Consider the following 19,868-nt stretch of genomic DNA (forward strand, 5'->3'; position numbering starts at 1 on the left):
ACTTTTCATTGTAATGGCATATTTTACATCTCTGTGTTGGTACATTTACTAGTTAATGATGAAAATGTTTCTTATACTCATATAAACACAGAAGGTTGAGAGGTTTAGATTATATTCAAATGAGCATCTATAGACCATTTTAATTAGCTTTGTTGGACTTCCATCATATGACTTTGTTTATTTTCATTCTGGCAAGTCAAAGAAATCCCCAAAAATGTCTCCTGTAAAACTCACAGCAGCAGTTTTAAAGCCACTTTGAAAAATCGGTCAGTCTGAGACTCAGTGGTGTAACCATCATCTCAGCACTTTTTTTGGGTTTGTTTTTCACAAAAACATTCCAGCTTTTTAATTTGTCTGACAAACACTCTCTGCTGGCGTATTTATGCATGTTGAGTGCTTTTCTGTCCCTGTGCCTTTGTTTTAAATGTGACCTGCCAAGGGACTGCAAATGGAAATTACCTGTAAGCTAACTGTGATACGGTACATTAAAAAATGTCAACATGTTTATATATATATATTTATATATTGTGCACGATCTCTTACAAACAAAAATAAATAAATCAACTAGTAAGCATTTCCAGAACAAAAAAACATGGTGATCCCCCACTGGCTTCCCACCATGTAAACAGGGCCAAGGCACCATTGCCAGGTACTGAGCCCTGCAAGGCGGGATATAAAGGTATAAACCTCCTAAAAAAAAACTTCAATACAATGTTCCCTACTTGCACAATCACCCTATTTCAACACTTTTTAGAATCAACCACTATTCTTAATAATAATAATTCTTCTTCTTCTTTCAAGGAACAAACCTATATCTGTTTAAAATTCTTTAATCAAGTTTACTGGCAAATGTACAGCACTGTGCAAATGATTTAAGCACTAAAAGTGAGGCTGCTTTCAAGAATAATGCCATAAGAAGTTTTATTTGTCAGTTAATTTCATACAAAGTGCAGTAAACAGAAAAAAAAAATCAAATCAATCACTCGTGTACAGATTTTCAAGCTCCTTGGCAGGTCGGTTGTTCCCAAGCACCTTGTAGAACTTGCCAGAGTTCTTCTGCCAGTTTACTCTTTTTCAGTTGCTTCCATGTCTCCTTGTAATCCCAGACTGTACTAATATACTTTTTCCATGACAGCCATCTTTCCCGTGTATCCAATAGAAACTAATTCAATAAAATTCTAAGTCAAGACAAGTAAAAATCACTTGAATGTTGTCAGGCTGTGCTAAGTACTCACTAGAAAGTACTTAAAACAAGTCAACTACGTATTTAATCCAAACACAAGATGATCTTCTTATTTAGTTGTCAGAGTGTAAAGTGAGAATGTCTGTCACATTTCCACTATTGTACACAGTAATTACAGTCATCAGTGGAATGCCGCTCTCCCACATTGCACTTCACTTATTGTTCTCAATGAAACGTTCTGGTTCCCCCCCTCTTCATTTCATTCTGTTCCAATCGGTTAGTGATGGGTCAATAGGAAAGCATAGCTGGTAGGAAGGGGTCATTGTGTCCGGTGTAAGACAAGCAGGACTAATCATTGTACGAGGCGAGTCTGGGCCTGCCCGGCCCGAGGAGCGGCTGCTGGCTGTTACCAGTCAGTGGAGATGGTGTGATAGAGGCCAGAATGACTCAGCATGGTCGGATGAGAAGGACGTGCACACACAGCAAAGGTGAAATCACAGTTACAGTTCAGGTGCTTTTCCGTTATGTCAAAGAAAACATGCACATATTTATGCACATAACTTCATAGATCCTGTTACCTTGGAAAACAAGCTTCTGCTGAAACTATGAAAGACATGTTTGCAGCTCACTAGGGAGGGTCTTATGTAGGTTCAAAAGCATTTTCAGCATTCAGACATACAGACAAACCTTCTGCAATCTGGAAATGTAAAACAAATAGTTCTTAGGAAGTGTCATTTCACACATTTGTTTTGTAACATGCTCCTTTACAATAATGGTGGATCCATAAAGCGGTTTCTTGGTGTTTGATGAGCACTTGCATTTACAAGTTTGCAACTTACCTTGGCTTCGCTGCACCACTTCAATGGCACGAAAAAGCCTCTGCATCTGTAGTTTAAAGTTTTCAGAAACAGTGAAATGACAGAATGTTCCTCTCTGGTGACGTGTTGTTTTAATCTTATTGCAAGCTTATGACAGCGTATGTAGTCATGTTTTAATGGTCTATTGCAAAAAAAAAGTTTCTGTAAAACAACGATTGCATGGCAAAGACAGTCATCTAGAAAAATATCCCTGTTCGTGTGGACAAGGCCAAATACTCTGAGTAGTTTTTGAGGAGACCACTTTGTACACTTTGCACTTTTTACTACGGATGTACAGATTTTCAAAATGCATGTCGGATGATTGGACAGCAATGGAAACCCACTCCAGCAACACCTTTCTGACATCGAGGGGTCTGTGTCAACCATTTGCTGTAACCTTTGGAAACCAACAATCTGCCATCCACAACCACTTTATGCTACAATTGACCACCTTTGCGAAGGGGAAAGAAAAGTCAGGCAATGTACTTCTCTTTCTAGTTTCCTTTTTTTTTATTGGTTACTTAACTAGTTGTGGCATTTATAACGTCCACAACCCAAAGCAAAACTATCACAGACTCCCTGGAGCGATTCTGAGAGAAATGTTCTCTCTCTCTGTTACTTCATCAGGCTCGGCATCAGCATCCCCCTCCTTCCCCACAATAAATTATGTTGGTTACAGGTTCCATAGACAATCATGCCTCACAGCAGGACATGGTGTTCCACTTCCCCGAGCGTGGCCGAGGGACATTTTTATCGGTCAATCATCAGCGTTTTTTTGTAACAGGACAACCGTGAAATAGGATCAGAGTCTGAAACCTCCCCAAATCAGATACTGTATGTTTCCCCCCCGTTAGATATAAGACAAATTTATGCAAGGAGAAAGCATTCATCCCGTCTGATCGCGATGCAAATCAACCTCAATCCCAATTTTACTTGTTGAAATGTCTTAACATCCCCCCTCCTCTCTCTCATTCCTCGTCTTCCTCCATTATTCCTGCAGAGCGACAAATCAGAGGCTCCCCTGTCCGAGATACAATCTGACAACCAATTCGGCGTCTCATGAATATTTTTGGAAGGCACAGTGCACCGTAAGATGAGCTCGGACCAAACACTATCATCAGCCTTATTGCTATAAGCTTCAAAACTCTGCATAAAGTGCAATTTTCTACCTTGCTTTCTATTTCTGAAACTTGCTGGATGATTCTTATGGTGATGGGCGACGGTATTGATTGAGTTTTTTGTCCTTTGTGAGAAAGCCTTTTTCGCCGAGTTTTAAAATTGATCTTGAACTTCTGTAATCAGCTAACCGTCCTCTGATAGCTGACGGGAATCGGCCTCGAGTGTTTTAACAAGAAGTGTTAGAGGAAAAGTCTGGCGTCGCCGGATGAAACCAGCGGAAAATTCCACATGCCTCCGATAGATCACTACTTCTGCAACAGCTTCGGTCAATACGTTTAAAAGGATTAAGGTTAAATCAACAGCGCGCTCTTCCCTCTCTCCGCTTTGGCTTGTTGTTTTACTGGGTTTCTTTATAGTGTGTGGGGCACAGAGAGCACACACACACTGCTCCAAACACTTGTCAGTTGTTTTATCTTAAACTGGGCAATCTGTTTACTGTGGGTCACCTGCGTCAATAACGCTCGGATGCAGCTTTTCCTCCAGATAAGCCGCCTCTGCTCTTTGTTTCCTCGTCTCTCTCTCCGTGCAGCAGAGCGATAAAGCACAGATTTTGTAACATAAATAAATGCCAATAACCGCGGCTGGATCATATGTCGCAGCTCTTGTGTTACGGCTGGGTGTGCGTTGAATACTCCTCGTATGCTTCCTTGCTGCGAGCTGCCATCATCTTTCATTTCTGACAGGCTTTGTGGCATCGCCGGGGCAAGCTGGGGCTTGTACAGGCAGCCCTCCCAAGGTCTGAGGCATGCACACACACACACACATATTCACACACACACACTCACAAAGCACAACTTCTCCAATCAAATAGAGACCTCGTGAATGCCCCACAACTAAATTACTGATTTCAGAGAGAACACAGCTCTTCAGACGAGGCCAATCATGCGTGGCTTCTGCTAAAGAGGCTACAGTCGCCTGCTAACCCGTCTGACCTCCAGCCATCGTCAAGGAGAGCCGGCGACGTTTCATGGCAGCGCTTTTTTTTTTCTTTTTTTAAAATAATTTGGCAATCATGTGCTCAGCTCCAGAATCAGTGGGGATGGATGGTTGTGGAGTCATTACTGCAGTTATGAAACAACGCAGCTCAATGCACTCCGGTTAGACGATGAAGTCGTGCTTAAGTCAGGCTTAAATTTGAATTTGCTGCTTGTGTAAGGATATAAATTGTTTTAATTTTGCAGGTGTTACACACATTTCTCTGTTTTTGGGCACATCTAGAAAGCAAAAACAGTTTCAGGACTTGCTTGTGAGCATAGGAGTAGATTTCAGGGGAGCACAAGTTTTGCTTTTCTTGGGCGAGAGAAAGGGTTTTATTTTGAAAAACTGCTATAAAATGTACTCACAGATGCAACAATGCAACAGGGGAGGCCTTTTTTCGTAACCACATCCCACACAGATTTGTTTGATATCGTTTGAGTCTGCAGAAAGTTTTGAATTTTTGAATTTGAATATTAAAATTAACAAATTTTTTTAAGTGCCACATGCACGTTTAAAGAGGTTACGAGCTAAAGACAGAGTGAATCGTGCCTTTATGCGTGTGTTGAATGTGTTAAATGAGAAGAAAATGTGATCTTCAGGAGAGTAAATAGAGCTCAGAGTAATACAGAATGCCTGGGGTCTGACTGCATTATGTTCCAATATGTTTAGATTTCTCACCTGGTGACTGAATTTTATGTTTTCCACTACATAAATAAGGACATTTACACCATAAATTGATGCAGAAAATTCACCAGAATGCAGGAAATGAATTGTTTGATGCTCTAAATTTCCTGGGGAGGCCTTGCCTAACGTGTCACCCATTGCTTGGAGACACGTCCTAATCCTGTATGGACTATGAATGTTAATACAAAATGTTTCTTTCTACTATTGAACAAGCCTGGATGATCAAACCTTTCACAAAAAACAGTGTCCTAAAGACTACAAAGATCCAGTAGCACTATATATACTGTTATGAAATGATGGGAATGGACCAGTCATAAGAAAAGATGAACAACCAGTTCCCTTTTCTTAGCTTTCTCATCAGAATCTGGCCAAGAACAATAACTTCAGAACAGATTGTATCGTCGGATTGTACATCACAGTGTGGTATAGTGTATGGTATCATCATCATATAGTAACCTCAGTTTTGTGTTCATCCTACATTATCCATGAGGGCAGACTCTACCCGATTAGCAAACTTTCCTTGATGATTCCAGTTTTACTGAGTCTCCGCAAGTTACGCTGAAGAATAAGCCCGCAACCTGCTATTAGCATTTCTGATCTTACAACAATCTGGTCATCCGCCATCTCCTTTCATTCCTCCTCTCAAGTTAAATGCCGAACAATTTGTCCTTAACAGTTTTCCTGTCCATTCAGACTGCGGCTCTATACCGTTGGGTACATAAAACCGAACCCCCTCCTTTCTCAGCCCTGACAAAACCCCGAGTACATAAACCCGACAGCTCCAGCAGCCTTGCCTCCCTCTCCGGGCCAGTATAGCGGGCAGACACAACAAGTGTGGTTGTGGCTGTTTACAGGGGGGGGGGGGCCTGGTCGCTCCTGCCAGGCTCTTTATGGCCCGGGGTGGGTTGCAGCAGTTGAATGGGCCCCTGCCAGCAGCCAGCGGTGGTCGGCCTATACATGGGAGAGGGTCTCGGCAGGCAGCTATTGTTATGGTAAACGGCGGCTTGAATAGAAGAGGATGGGCAGGACACACACATAAAACAGAGGAAAACATGAGGAGGAGACGGAGGGAGAGGAGACAAACACCGACCACCTGAGAGATGGCACACATGTGAGCGAGCAGCGAGGTCGTGTGCTCCTACTGTGTTTTATGAGAGGCTTCGATTCAGACGTGTAGTACACTATACCTTCGCCCTATCCTTTCTGGTACGCACATGAACTCGACTCCTTCTCCGTCAACCCCTATGATTACAAGGATCGAGCTTTCAATGTTCTTTCAAGCAGTTAGAATCGCCAAAAATGATGCTGATTATCTCAAACCCAAGAATTACTGTCAGGGACAGAGTGGAAAGCAGTAAGTTACTGTTATCGAAGCCTTTTCAAACATTCGTCTTATAGCAGATGACATTCTTGGCCACTTTTATGTTAGGGTTCCTTTATTTAGACAGTGACGGAGAGAACCATATTTGCTAAACGTCTGATAATGAGGTATAATGTCAATGTTTTCCTATAGCAGCATGGTGGACCATGTTGCCATAAAGTAGCCCACTTCATGTAAGAACATCCAACAGCCTTATCTTGTGTGTGCCCGTCCTTTACAATTCAGATTGGTGTCAAGTTGGAAATGATACATAGATATTACTAGATCCGACCTCGTACCTTTTATGGAAGAATGAAGCTGGCAGGTTCAGATGGCATCAGATTACTGGAAAGGAGAGCATGTCTGAAAGAGGCTTAAGGAACGAGAAAAGAGATGTTGGCTGAAAAGATAAACGACTCAAATGCCCAAAAAAGTGCCTCAGCAAGTTGAAAAGAGGCTAAATATGCCACTCATGAGAATTATCGACATAATGTTTCATACATTAACAAAATGACTTCAGACATCACCCGATGACCACCGTGACATCCCAGTCAGTGTCATCAGCCGCAAGGTCATTAGTTTGGGCATTAGACATAACAGCGTAATCTTCTAGTTTTACTGGAGCTGCTCTCGTCTCCGAGACATAAAATTTTCTTGTAAATGAAGGAGGCAATAAACGGCTACATTTGTTGGCAGACTTTGTACGTATTTGTGATCAGCGTTGGGGGTAATGCAACAATTACAGAGGAAGTTGTTAAAGTTCTTTGTTGTAATATGGAACTTAATGGAGTGCATTCAAGCAATCAACTGTTTAGTAACTTTTTAAAATAATCAATCAATTGCTCTAAATATTGTCTTTTTGCTGCAACAAGAAAGAAAAACCCTGATGCACTGTTTATTTCTCACCTGTGTACTCTCCAACTGCTTCATTAGTTGTTGTTTAAATGTAGTGTTGGCTATATGAGCCTGTGTTTTATTGTTTCCTTAGAGGCAGCTGTGCTTGATACTCAACGCGTCTGTCCGGTTTGCTGTTGTTAGCGACCAAAAGGCTGAACACGATGCCCTCCGTTAGGTTTCTGTTTACTTTCACTTTTTTCATTGCAGTTAATTTTGCAACAACAAACACATTTTATGAACTGATTGAAGGACAAGTCATTGTTTCCACGTGACTGATGAAGAGGCAGATACAGTTCTGTTCACACAACAAATAAAGCACAGGTTCCATTTTCCGCACACACTGAACATAGAAAAACACATGGACCTTCAATGGACTTTTTTTTTTTATAAGGCAGTGACTTTACACTTCTTACAACATATAGCAGCTATTTACAGATCAAGACTACAGCATCATGTCAGTGTGATTGTTGCTGACCTGTGCTGAGTGGTCGGATGTAGCACGGGGTTTCTGGAGAACTTAGAACTTCTACGATGTTTGCACATTGTCAATTGGTCTTCCAAAGCCCGGCAGCAAATACTTGAATTACAACTCTTTTTTTTTTTTTTCCAACTTTCTTTTTGACTTTTGCCTTTATTCATCAGAGCAGTGGAGAGAGACAGGAAAGGGGGGAGAAGAATGAGGAAAGACCTGCAGCAAATGGCCGTAGTCGGGAGTTGATCCCACGACCGCTGCCTCTGGGACTGTAATACATTGTATTAATAAAGCGCTTTTACGAACACTCAAAGATGCTACCCACAAACCGAGACTATAGCTACAAGACTACATCTTGTCCAGTTGAGCTACTGGGGTGCCCTTGATTTACAACTCTTTAAAGATTAATTATAAAGATGTGAATAAATGAGAATCTCGGGTTGATAATGAGATTTACATCACATGTACCCAGCAGATATACAAAGAACATGAACTGGCCTTTAGGCTTTACGCTTTGAGCCTTGTTGTCTTGAATTTAGTTTCCTTTTATCGTTGTTCACTTACATTGCTGTAAATGAGATACTGGGTCTGTCAGTCCTGTTGTTAGCCTGCAGAGCTACGTATTATAGACTAGTCTGCACAATGATGCAGAGTCAGTAGATTCAAAGCTACAAACAATCTGCACAGGAAAAGCGTAGTGGTGTTCATGTTTGGTAATTTAAAAGTAACGTTACTCAACATTTTGCATATTTTCCTTTTAGAAAAAATAATCTAAATCTTTAATTTCAATACTATACATGTAAAACATTCTGAAAACAATGTTGAAACGCCTCCAGTGGCTGTTTAAACTGTGACTTAGAGGTGATGGAAACATGGCACAACCAAAAAGCAACACCAAAGCATCCAGTGGCTCTGAGTGGTTTTAGGTCACTTTTCATACAAAGATGTAGCGCTTTCTCTAGCAGCAGTCGGATGGATTTGTTTTTATTTGCTATTAAAGTAAAAAAAAAACAAAAAAAACAAATGCATAATGCAGTTTTTGGATGGATGATAATAGAGGTATTAGTCAGCTGCCTTTTGGAACAGAGAGGGCAGAAAAAGGGTTAAAAAGCACCCGGCTGCCTGATAATCCTCCACCGTTAAAAGCCCTCCAGAAAGACGTGACGTGTGTGAGGTAATCAGTAAAAGATTCAAGTGTGCCAGAGACTGTGTACACACACACACACACACACACACACACACCATCGAACGGACAAAAAGAGAGGGAAAAGTCTGAGCAGAGGAGGGAAGAAAAAGAGAATAAACACTCCTCCTCTCACTGTTTCTTTTCTCTCTCCCGCTGCGTCAGTACAATGTGGCAGAAATTTTCACTAGAGTTCCCTCTCAATACGGCAAACACACACACACACACACACATGACCTTTTTCCCATCTTCTCTGTCTTCTTGTTCTCGTCTTTTTTTCTACTTGTGTTGTTTGCCTTCTCTTGAGGCGGCAGGGACCACCTTGTGAAACTCAATCTTCTCTGTGTCTCACTGAGGACACGCCGGCTAAACTGCCAACTTTCTGCAGTGGAATTGGGTCATTTTAAAGAAATATGCGGGCCGTACAGGAGATCATACCGTCCAGACTGCACCAGCAGAGCACAAGGCAACAGCACAGAGTTTATCCTGCAGAGAAGAAGCAGATTATCTGGTCTCCACCTCCATGAATCTAGCTTTGCACCTTGTGAAGGACCTTAATATTTCCCTCCCCAAACAGACCAATCCGTCTCTGGCCAACGATCTTCAATTGCCCTCTGTGTCATAGCATCAAGCATTCAGAATTTGGCATTTAGATGTTTAATTGACTGTCACTGATAATGGGATTGTGTTCATTCAACCAGGGTGCAACAAGGGGCAGCACAAAGCCAATGAAACTGTCAGACGGAGGCGAGACTGAGGGGGAGAGGGCCACCTCCAGCTATGGCACATATCCCATAATTTAGATGTTCAAGAGTTAGCAACAGGCTGAATGGTGGACTGGTTTTCAAGCTGTTTGGGGTTGGTATAAATCTCAGATCTGTATCAACAATAGAGGAAAAATGTAATGTGTTTTATGCTAAATTGCGTTATACTTAGCAGAGAGTGAAAAGAGTTACATTTTCTGTAATATTTGAAGCATTTCAATTAAATTCCAAGTATATACATTTTCCCTTTACATAGCCTAAAACTAAAGGGTTATATTTACATTTTTAATGTACTAACAAAAGTGATGTACACAGTGAACCAACAAGGTTAGGAGTGCATCTTTCTACAAGACAAATTAACAAATCAAGTTTAACCCTGATCTCGTAGAAATAGATGAAAAACTAATTTTCCCTGAAGGAACATCAGGCAGGTTGTTGACACCAGAGGATCCTGATCACAGGAGCACATACTGAACCTACCAGGTCTCTTAGGATTTACATTTACTCTCACAAAGTCACAAGTTGTCCTCGAATAACCCTGAAGCAAAACTATTTTCCACGACCTTACATACTTTACTTTCATTTAACACATACTGCACCTTATGTAGCTGATTGGTAAATATAGTTTTCTGCACCTTAGTGACACTTGTGCAAAACATATATAGCATTTGTTTGTGCTTGAGTTGAATTAGATTGAGCTGGAGCTAATTTTGGACTATTTGGTATCCAACTGCCACTAAGGATTATTTACATTGTGGATTTATCTGGTGGTTATTTTCTCCACTGATGGATTGATTGTTTGGTACAAGTTCTTCATATGATTTCTGTGTGAAAACTTTAACTTGTGAAGTGGCTAAATCTGTCAGATGATAATAGTGAAGTATAATTTAATATTTACCTCTCTGTTGCAGCGATGTAGACGTTGACATTTGCATGAAAAGTAAAGTTAAAATACTTGCAAGTGTACTTAGTTATATTCCTTTACTGCAAAAATCTGCCATTTTCTGCTACTCTTCGATATATAAGAGGCAGCAGAAGAGAGATTTCACAAGTTGGGGTCAAGTGTTTGTACTCTATACCTGAGACACAAAGTCCAGAATTTGCTTTTCCATTAATCTGACCACACTTTTGATTTGTTTTGTTCGAGCTCTCGTACTTCGTCGCCCGCTCAGCTCGGTGCCCCCGGCAGTTTGCAGGTAGTTGCCCTCTTCCCCGCAGCCTCCCAGAGGAACATCGATGTTAACTGGTATTGTTGGGGGCGCCGAGCTGAGGGTGGTTTTTAATAGCTCATGATTACTCTGGAGAGGGGAAGCCATAATTACAACCACAAATGATTTCACGCCCCTCACCCCCATGTGATGTGCTCTGAACCTAATCACAGGGAAGCACAGAAGGGGTGTCGCGGAGGAGCCGCAGCCTCCACAAAAGAGGTTTCCCCTTTGTTTGCTGACAGGATATCGAGAAAATGAAACGTGTTACATGTCGCCGAGGAAGTGCGCTGTGCTGCTGAATAGAAAAAGAGAGTTCTTCTATGTCTGCTGCATCTCTAACATGCTACTAATGAAGTGTGAGAAAGTCAGTGATGCACACACAGACTTTACTTAAATTGTGACTAAGCGTAAAAGATGCGAGCATTTAGAAAAAGGTGTTTTTTGCTGCGTCACTTATACCAATATGGAACGCTCAAAGTCTTTCTCAGTGAATTACTATATGCCTTCTATTATCCTGAGATATTTAAGGTGTTTTATTTAAATATATTCGTGCTGTTATGAGAAATGTTAATGCAAAGGTGTCACATTGTGTTGAAAAGAGGTGAAAAAATATTTAAATTGGTGTTTAATGTATGTAATTTCAAGCATTGTATTGTGCAGATCATTATGAGGTGAAAGCAGATAGCAGCAGCAAGGGAAAATTACATAACAGTGCATCACAAAGGCATGGTCCACGTTACTATAGAGTCCAAAGAACCCATCGTAAAGCACAAAATAAAGTCTACAGCATCACATATGCATCACATCCACTGTTGTGATGTCAATCAAATGATACCAGCATCACATCAAGAACCAACACATTGTTGGCACTGATAGCAATATCCAATACTGCTGCCCTAAAATATGACAAACTACAACAAAATGTGAAGGAATAAGAATGTTAATTAAGATAAAAAATCATAAGGTGGCCTAGTTCACTATAGAGTTCAACAAGTTCATGTATCAATGTTCAGTCAGTCAGTGCTCATTCTAAGCATAAGGTTTAAATATCGATTATGTGAGAACATTTCAGGCCAGTCTGCACAAATGTTCATGTCTATACAACTGAACTGGACTCTCAGTTAGGTTTTGAGGAAAACTTAGATTTTTCTAGATTACGTTTGTTTGTGACGTATCACAATCATGTTTCTAATCAACATATCTTTGCCATTTGTATTATTAATTTGATTTCAGCTAAACAGTCATATATTAGATATGGTGGGACTAATCACTCTGGTAGTCCACTAAATGGAAGAGAAGCTTCAACAACGCAGCGAAAGGGTCGTTTTTCAACTCAAACCACGTTATTTTCTGCAAGATTACTTTTTTTGGGAACACATCACAAATATGTTTCTATTGCTGTAATATTCCTACTTTTTTTTCCCCAACCATTCAATCATATTTTTCTTAGCAAATGAATCAAAGTCTCACATGTCCCCACAGTCTGTCTTTTAGTCTTTCATCTTAAAATACTGCAAAGATGGTTTATTGCACCATAACTGTTAGAGCTGGATGACGATTGGTTAGTTCGATGTGAGGCAGCAGCTGGGTCAAATTCTTACTTGTAGTTGTGGGGACTTGAGGAATGGCAGAAGTAAACATCTTCATATCTTAACAGCGTTTGTTTTACACCTCCAACTTTATAACAAAAACCACAAAACACAACACAGATTCTCCCTATATGGGGACTTTAAGCCTTAGACCAATGGTCCCTCATTCCTAAAAGGACTTATGTCTCCGTCCACCCTCCTTCTGAAGCTTTTTCTAAGATGTCACGTCTCAGTAAATATGTTTATATTAAAACAAAGTTATTTTCCCCCTCAAATAGTAATTGAGAATGCAGTTTAGTTTTATAGGAACATCATTTTGTGGGGACTTGCTTGGAATATTGTTGTCTTTTGCAGCATTTTGGCCCTAAACTTTAATTGGGAGTGCAGCAGGTTCTTTCAGGAAAGCCAACAAAGAGACATAATGATCCAGTTCAGTAATACTACTGCGTGGTCAGTGCACATTTGTTTCTTTTTATATTTACATTGCATTCAGGGTTTTCTTATTGTGCAAAAAAATAAACAAAAAAATCTCGTTAACCTTTCTATTTTCAGAAAACGTCTCAACTTACACTTTTAAAGAGCGATGACGATAAAACTCACCATTTCAAAAGGTCTTGGAGAAATGTGTCATGTGTTTCCTGAGATGCACTCTTTTACCCCCAAACCAGAATAAAGACCTCCCATGTGATGTCGTCTTTTCACTCCATCATCCTCACTCACATGTGTTTGCTCGCTTTTTCTTTGTTTATTCCCGACACTTTCTCTCCTATAGCCGACTGACATCATCCATTCATCCGTTCCCGAAAACCTTGAGTCGGTTTATTTGTCATTGCCTCATTTTGTGTTTGCCTCTTTCACCCATTAAGCGTAGACTTCCAAACAAACCGCGGTGAGACGAGGCAACGCTGCTGCACGGGGCACAGCAGGTGCATGATTCACCCATTTTATGTCATTTTTTTTCTTCTAAAATGATTAAGATTTTAACCTCGGTGTCCTCAAACAGTCATCCACACACATGCTCGTACACTTTCACATGCTTTGATACTAGTGAACAATCAAACTGACTTAGCATTCTGCCCACACACACACACCTCTTTTGCCCCGGCCCTTGCCAGCCGGCCGACCAGCCAGCCAGACACACAAACACAGAATGGCCAGACTACATGTCCTTAATGGAACTGTAGACAAAACGGAGGAATGCTGGAGAGAGGATGGTGCGAACCGTACGTCTGCCCACATCAGGCAGCCTTCAATAGAGATTGGCCAGGAACGCGTAAACTGGCCCTGCAAGAGTGAAATAGTAAAATGGGGCTTCTTCTTCTCTTTCAATGTGTGACTCTAAAGTCTGAAAGAGAAAACGCTGGAACGGGAACAAGTATCTGACACTTACCCAAAGTTTTAACATTTACTTACAATAAATGCTGATTTTACAGACGTTCAGTGTGCGGCGGTAAAAGTTCTTGATCTCTAGGATCTAGAAGGTCGGAGCCAAACATCGTTCCTTTTCCATACACCCCTACAACACCTTTAATAAGCTGCTGAAAATACAACCTATTTTCCTCCAACATATTGCTATAATTACATTATAAGAGTGCAATTCTTTGTTTTGTACGATGTAATACCCAAAGCATCTCATCTCACATTTCCCCCCCCACCCGTTAATATTTGCCTTAATGATGCTCTGCAGCCTCAGCGTTGGAGGCTTCCCAGCTGTCTCCTTCAGCAGAAGAGTAAACAAGCTGAGAGCTCTCTGCAGCCGCAGACACAGATCGCCGTGGCCTTTCACTCTCCCCACCACTAATTGACCGTCGGCCAAAGGACAAACCTCACCCCTTCTGCTTGCGTCCCACCCCCGCTCGCTCTCATCCTCTCTTTGTGCTCGTCTCCCCCCCCGTCGCCGCTACCTTCTTCAACAACCCCCCCACCTGTCTTTCATCTTGCCTTCTCTAAATGTGTCACTTACTCCGTCTCTATCTTCTCTTCATTCGTTTCTCTCTTTCATTTCTCTCTTCTCTTTTTTCTTTTTTCTTTTTTGCCATCCCTCCCTCTGTCTGCCAGAGCTGTCTGCAGCCCTGCATAATTAGCTGGACCAAGCTGCCGTGGGTCTGGACCAGATCTGGCTCGGTCTCAACCCGACTCATTACAGAGAATATGCCTGTCTGTCCTGCCTCCACCTCCTCCTGTTCGGCTTCTCTGTACTCTCGGGGTCTATATGGGCTGAGTGTGTGGATTCGAATGGTGAAAAGACACAACCGAGCGTCTCTGCGATCAAAGACGGAGGCAGAGAGGAGCTGACTGTGCTCACACCAGTACCGAGTTTCTCTGCACACACATCGTTGTCCCAAATGTGACAGTCTTTCAATTCCTGGCTAAATCACATACAACGTAAGTGAGCAGTATTTGGCCAAAGTGTGACATTCGATTGCGTAAGACGGTGACACAAATAGGTGTTCGCAGCAGCTCGGCCACGACTAGCATTTGCATGGGAGACAATGAGGCCACAGCAGCTGAGAGCCAGACGAACTTGTTAAAGCTGCAGCAGGCATATCCGGAAAAGACATATATACACATATGAATATATATATATCCTCCATCTAGCCCACTGTGCCACCACATCCTATTCTCTCAGTATTAGCGAGAGTGTCGTTGATCTTCATATTCTCTCACCTGCTCTAAAGCCTAAAAATGGAGTCCAGAGGAGGTGCTGAAATCAAGGTTCTTCTCATTATTATTTGAATTATAATATGCTGAACGGTTATTGTGGAATATATGCCCAAACATACCAAAAACATGCAGCCTACCTTGGCTTTTAAAGTTAAAACCCAGTTGAACATGTAATAAGTTAAGTGCATTTGAAACATAGAAAGAAAATGTAGCTTTATTAAGGGAGTTAATATCATCTCAGGACCAGAATCAGTAGAAAGATGTGCTGTCCAAACATAGTGGACATCAAAAGTGTTGTATGGAAGGAAGAGGAAATAGTCTACACTTTTTTGACACTTTTTTTATTTTCTTTGCAATATGTTTTTCATTCACAGGTAATAGCTGCCTAACAAGACACCGGCCCGCCGTTGGGAGCGACTTGGGGTTTTGCCCAAGGATCCTTCTTCATGTGGACAGGAGAGGATTGTTCTCTTAATCCTGTGAGTAGTGGACGACCTCCTCCACCACCTGAGCCACAGCTGCTTGCACTCTTCACAGCCAGAAGAAAGAGGTTTCATGGCGTCGTAAACGTCAAATGTGCCTCAAATAGTTGTGTAGAAAACGATAAAAGGTGAGGAAGAAAGTTTGGTTCCTTCCTCATCTTTGTAAAGCTGCGCAATCATGGCTGGAAGTGGCTCAGAGTGCATCGCTGGTTTGAGAAATCAACCCCTGACTTGAAAAGGTGTCGGAGGTGGTGGTTTCAGAGGTTCTTGTGTCAACTGTCCATTTCTTGCTACTATAACTGAGATCTGTCAAACTTTACATTTCTCCAGGTGTTGTCAACGTTGGGTTGTATTAGGAGGACTTAAAAGAATCGGAAGGTGGTTACTGCAAAGAGAAATAGTTCAAGAAATGAATTAACCTGTTAAGCCCTGAGCTATTTTCAAGCTTGAAAATGACATACCCATAATAAAAGCAGTTTATCTCTGCAACCACAGGGTCTGTTTGAATAATTCTTGTGTCATAATAAAAGGAACACTTATAGTTTGTTCAGATGTGTAAATATCAGTATATATGTTAGTGGTTAAGAGTAAATGAACATGGCACACGGCACAAATGACAAATTTTCAGGTTTGCCTAAAAAAAAAAAAAAAAAAACACTTTCAGCATAATTATCTCTTTGGAATGATCCAGCTGCAGTTCTAAACCTCTCCCAAATTATAGCACAATGTGTGAACATTCTCTCTGCAAATGCTGACTCTGACAAAGTGAAGTAGGACAAAATTAGAGAGTTTTTAGTACAGACAGTTCACATTTTGGCATTTTTGCACACTTGTAACCATCTGAATTTTCGTATGTACAAACTATATATTTGACTTGTACATCACTAATGCTGTTCAATACATCCAAATACCGCAGTGTTTTAATTTTTTGAGAATTCAACCAGACCGCCGTCTGTGTTATCCGTCCTGTGCTTAATGCTGATCAGACTGCTGTGAAGCACCTGTGGTGACGAGGCTGTATCTCCGTCATGGATTGGTCAATTTCAGTGATTGACACCGCCTTCGAATTGTTACAGCCAATAGAATATAGCGAAGGCGGTGTCAATTTCAGTGATTGACACCGCCTTCGAATTAGAGCCAATAGAATATAGCGATAGCCACCACAACGAGATTGACAGCAGTTTTAGCCAATCGGAATCAGTAGAACGCCATCTTGAAGACGAGCCGCTTGCTGAGCAAGTGCGCACTCCTTAGCTCCCTTTGGCTAACGAAGCCTGAAAAAGACGCCCGGAATGATTTCAGTGTAACACAGGAAGTAGTACGAACTGATTCCAGTGTGGATTTACCGAAATAATTAACTTTTCACGGCAAAGCAGCTAAGGTAAGAGAAATTTTACAACTACAGTTTGATGAAGCGATTTCGGTCTTTGCTGTTCTTTGGGTTGTTTCTCGCCGATGCTTTGACTTTAGAGAGCTTTGATGGATATGTTTGGAGTCTGTGGACTGTCTGCTTTCGTTTGAGGGTTTGTTTGTGCGTTTTGCATTCAGAGCTGGAGCCAGAAATGTGGCGAGTGGGTTGACTTGGTGGCGCTATATCGATTTCCCTATTTGATAGTTTATTTAGTTGGTGTTTGAGTTGTGCTTGGTGCATTTCAAAATGGCTTCTATAGTCTTGTAGCCCAAGTTCTGCTGTTCAATTTGATGTGCGCACTGTTTCACACTAATTCTTTGTGCTTAAGGGGTTAAACAGTGCGCAGGGGAAGATTATTAGCATGTCTGACTACGATATGATAACCTAAAACTGGATTTTACTGTCCCAGAGGGGAAATTTCCTTTTGAATACACAATGCTGCTAATGCACAAAACCATATAAATCAAAATCCATCACATAAATACCTACAGAAGAAGTAGTTGTACAATAAATTACTGAGGATGAATACTAAAAACCAATAAATACACTGAAAAATAACAGTGGAGAATGCACATAAATCTGCTACTTGCGGTTGCCTCTGTCATTAATTTATGGCCCGTGTGCACATCAACAACAGCATCAATCAGTCAGAAGCTATAGTGTGTTTGTTTATGGCTTTAATGGACTCAGGCCAATTTATATATATGTTCGTGGACGCTAGTCAAGCTGCCAGTATTAACACTATCAGTAGTTAAACACATTATTCTGTAAGCGGCTGCAGGTTGTATCAGAGGGATGTTCACTGTGCTGCGTTTAGACACTTCCTGGGAGCTGGTTCTAACACGGCTTTATCAGATCTGAATGCATCTTTAGCAGCTCTGTCCTGATTTGTGTATCAGTGTCTGAATTTTAATCAAATCTACAAATATGGAATTTTTTTTAGCTAATACTGTGCTAGTTTTATAATAATATCTCCAAAGACTTCTATTTTGTCATTCACTGTCGAGCACGCAGGCCTGTGAATGCAACCGAGACAAGAAACATTTTAAATAGAATTTTTTTTTATTTTTCCACTAACACAAAGCATCTAACCATGCATGGAAGGCTTTGATACAAACTGAAAAACAACAGCTGTGTCTTTTTCACGGCGTCACAGTGGACTTTGTATGACTTCTATGTCATGGTAAGGAGGTCTGTCTGGCACAAGCAGAGCTCGTCTCTCTCGCTACATTCACAACTGCTGACCCCTGACTGTCGGCACGTCGCTTTCAAATCCACTTTATTGGTAGGACGCCGGCTTTGCTTTGCTGTTTGCCGCGCGGTTGTCTCTCATTCATCTTTTTAAAAAAAATGATAAAAGTGTCAGAACAGAAAGAGATTGGCACCGGAATAGCGCTTCATCCCAACTCCAGCGTGGTTCATTATCTGATCGTACAACGGTGTGAAAACTGTAAAGGCCCGAAGGAGAAAAAGAGCTGATCAGACAAAGACAGGTGGGTTATGTAAGTTTTCTAACTATAGGACTTTTTGTTTAAAGGGGTGAATGTATTTTTATGGTGTCAAAAAGCTAAAATATCAGATTCCATCCAGCTTTTTTAACTGAATTTATAGGAAATTAAGTTTTGAGTTTGCACATGTTTCTACGAAAATGTATCTCTAATCTTTCTAGAAAATTTGAACATTTTCTACATGTGAAAAAACAAAAATATTAACGTTATAAGTTATTCCACTAGTTCAAGCACAAGACAACCTGACTGTGTGTTTGGATCAGGCAGCTTTTAAAGCCTTGTGTTCAAAACCTTTCAAGGTTAAACAAGAATATTTTACTACTGAGCACTTACTACCTACAAAGTAACCACCAGCTTTAGTTTGAAGCTAATGTTCTGGTCTAAATGTGTCAGTTCTCAGATTGTTTGGGTCCTAAAGGAAATTGGTTCACAGGTGAGAACCAAACTAGTTCTCGTTCAGGCCTTGTCCACATGAAGCAGGGTTTTTGTAAATGTCCTGCCCCCTCCGTCTAGATAAAAACTTCTGTACACACCACCTCGTTTTTAGAAAAAATTCATCCACTCCTAACCGCATGAGTGTGTTTTTAACCACATTCATATTCTATGTGAGGATGTAATAACTCCGACGACAGGAGCGACAACCAGGACATACGGAAATTGTCACGCCATTCCTCCAGGACCACGATTTGCGTCTCAAAGTTCTCCCACCAGCTGGCAGTGCATCCTGGTCTGACGCAAAACCAGCATCGGTGTCTTTGACGGAGAACATGCCTCGGACATGGAATGGCAAGGTGTCGGAAAATAACCATCCTGTTTGTATATGTTCTTGTACGTGGAGCGGTATCTGGGCCTGGACAAGAGACAACGCCAACACAGTTTTGAGGGCATCCACGCTGTCTCCAAATGTAAACACAGGTCGCATATGTGATGTAAAGAACATATTTTGTCGCAGGCAGTGACGTTTTGAAACCTAAAACCCTGGTTATTGACATCCACATGCAGACGCATAAACGGAGGACTCACAAATCTTCACTTTGGTCGGAGGTTTTTGAAAGAATCATTTTTAATGCCGTAAATCTGCATTTTCATGTGGATGACAGGCCAAATCGTAGAAAATGATCTTCTTAGTGTGTGATACCTGCTACTTGTGGACGAGGCTTTTGTCAAAAAGTCCAACAAGTGAGCCACCAGAAAGATGATGTTCTAAAAATTGTGATCAATTAGTTACTTTCATGGTTGCAGTACATTTGTACATTCATTGTGCAAAATCTCTCTTATTTTGATCCGGATCTTTATACTTGATGCACAGTGGCTCAGTGGTTAGCGCCATTGCCTTGCAGCTCGAAGCTCGTTTGCATGTTCTCCAGCTTCCTCTCACAATCCAAAAACACGTTGAGGTGATTCTAAATTCTCTGTAGTGTGAGTTGTGTGAATGTGAGAGTGCTT

Source organism: Stegastes partitus, unplaced genomic scaffold (assembly GCF_000690725.1).
Source record: "Stegastes partitus isolate 25-593 unplaced genomic scaffold, Stegastes_partitus-1.0.2 Scaffold1737, whole genome shotgun sequence".
NCBI lineage: Eukaryota > Metazoa > Chordata > Actinopteri > Pomacentridae > Stegastes > Stegastes partitus.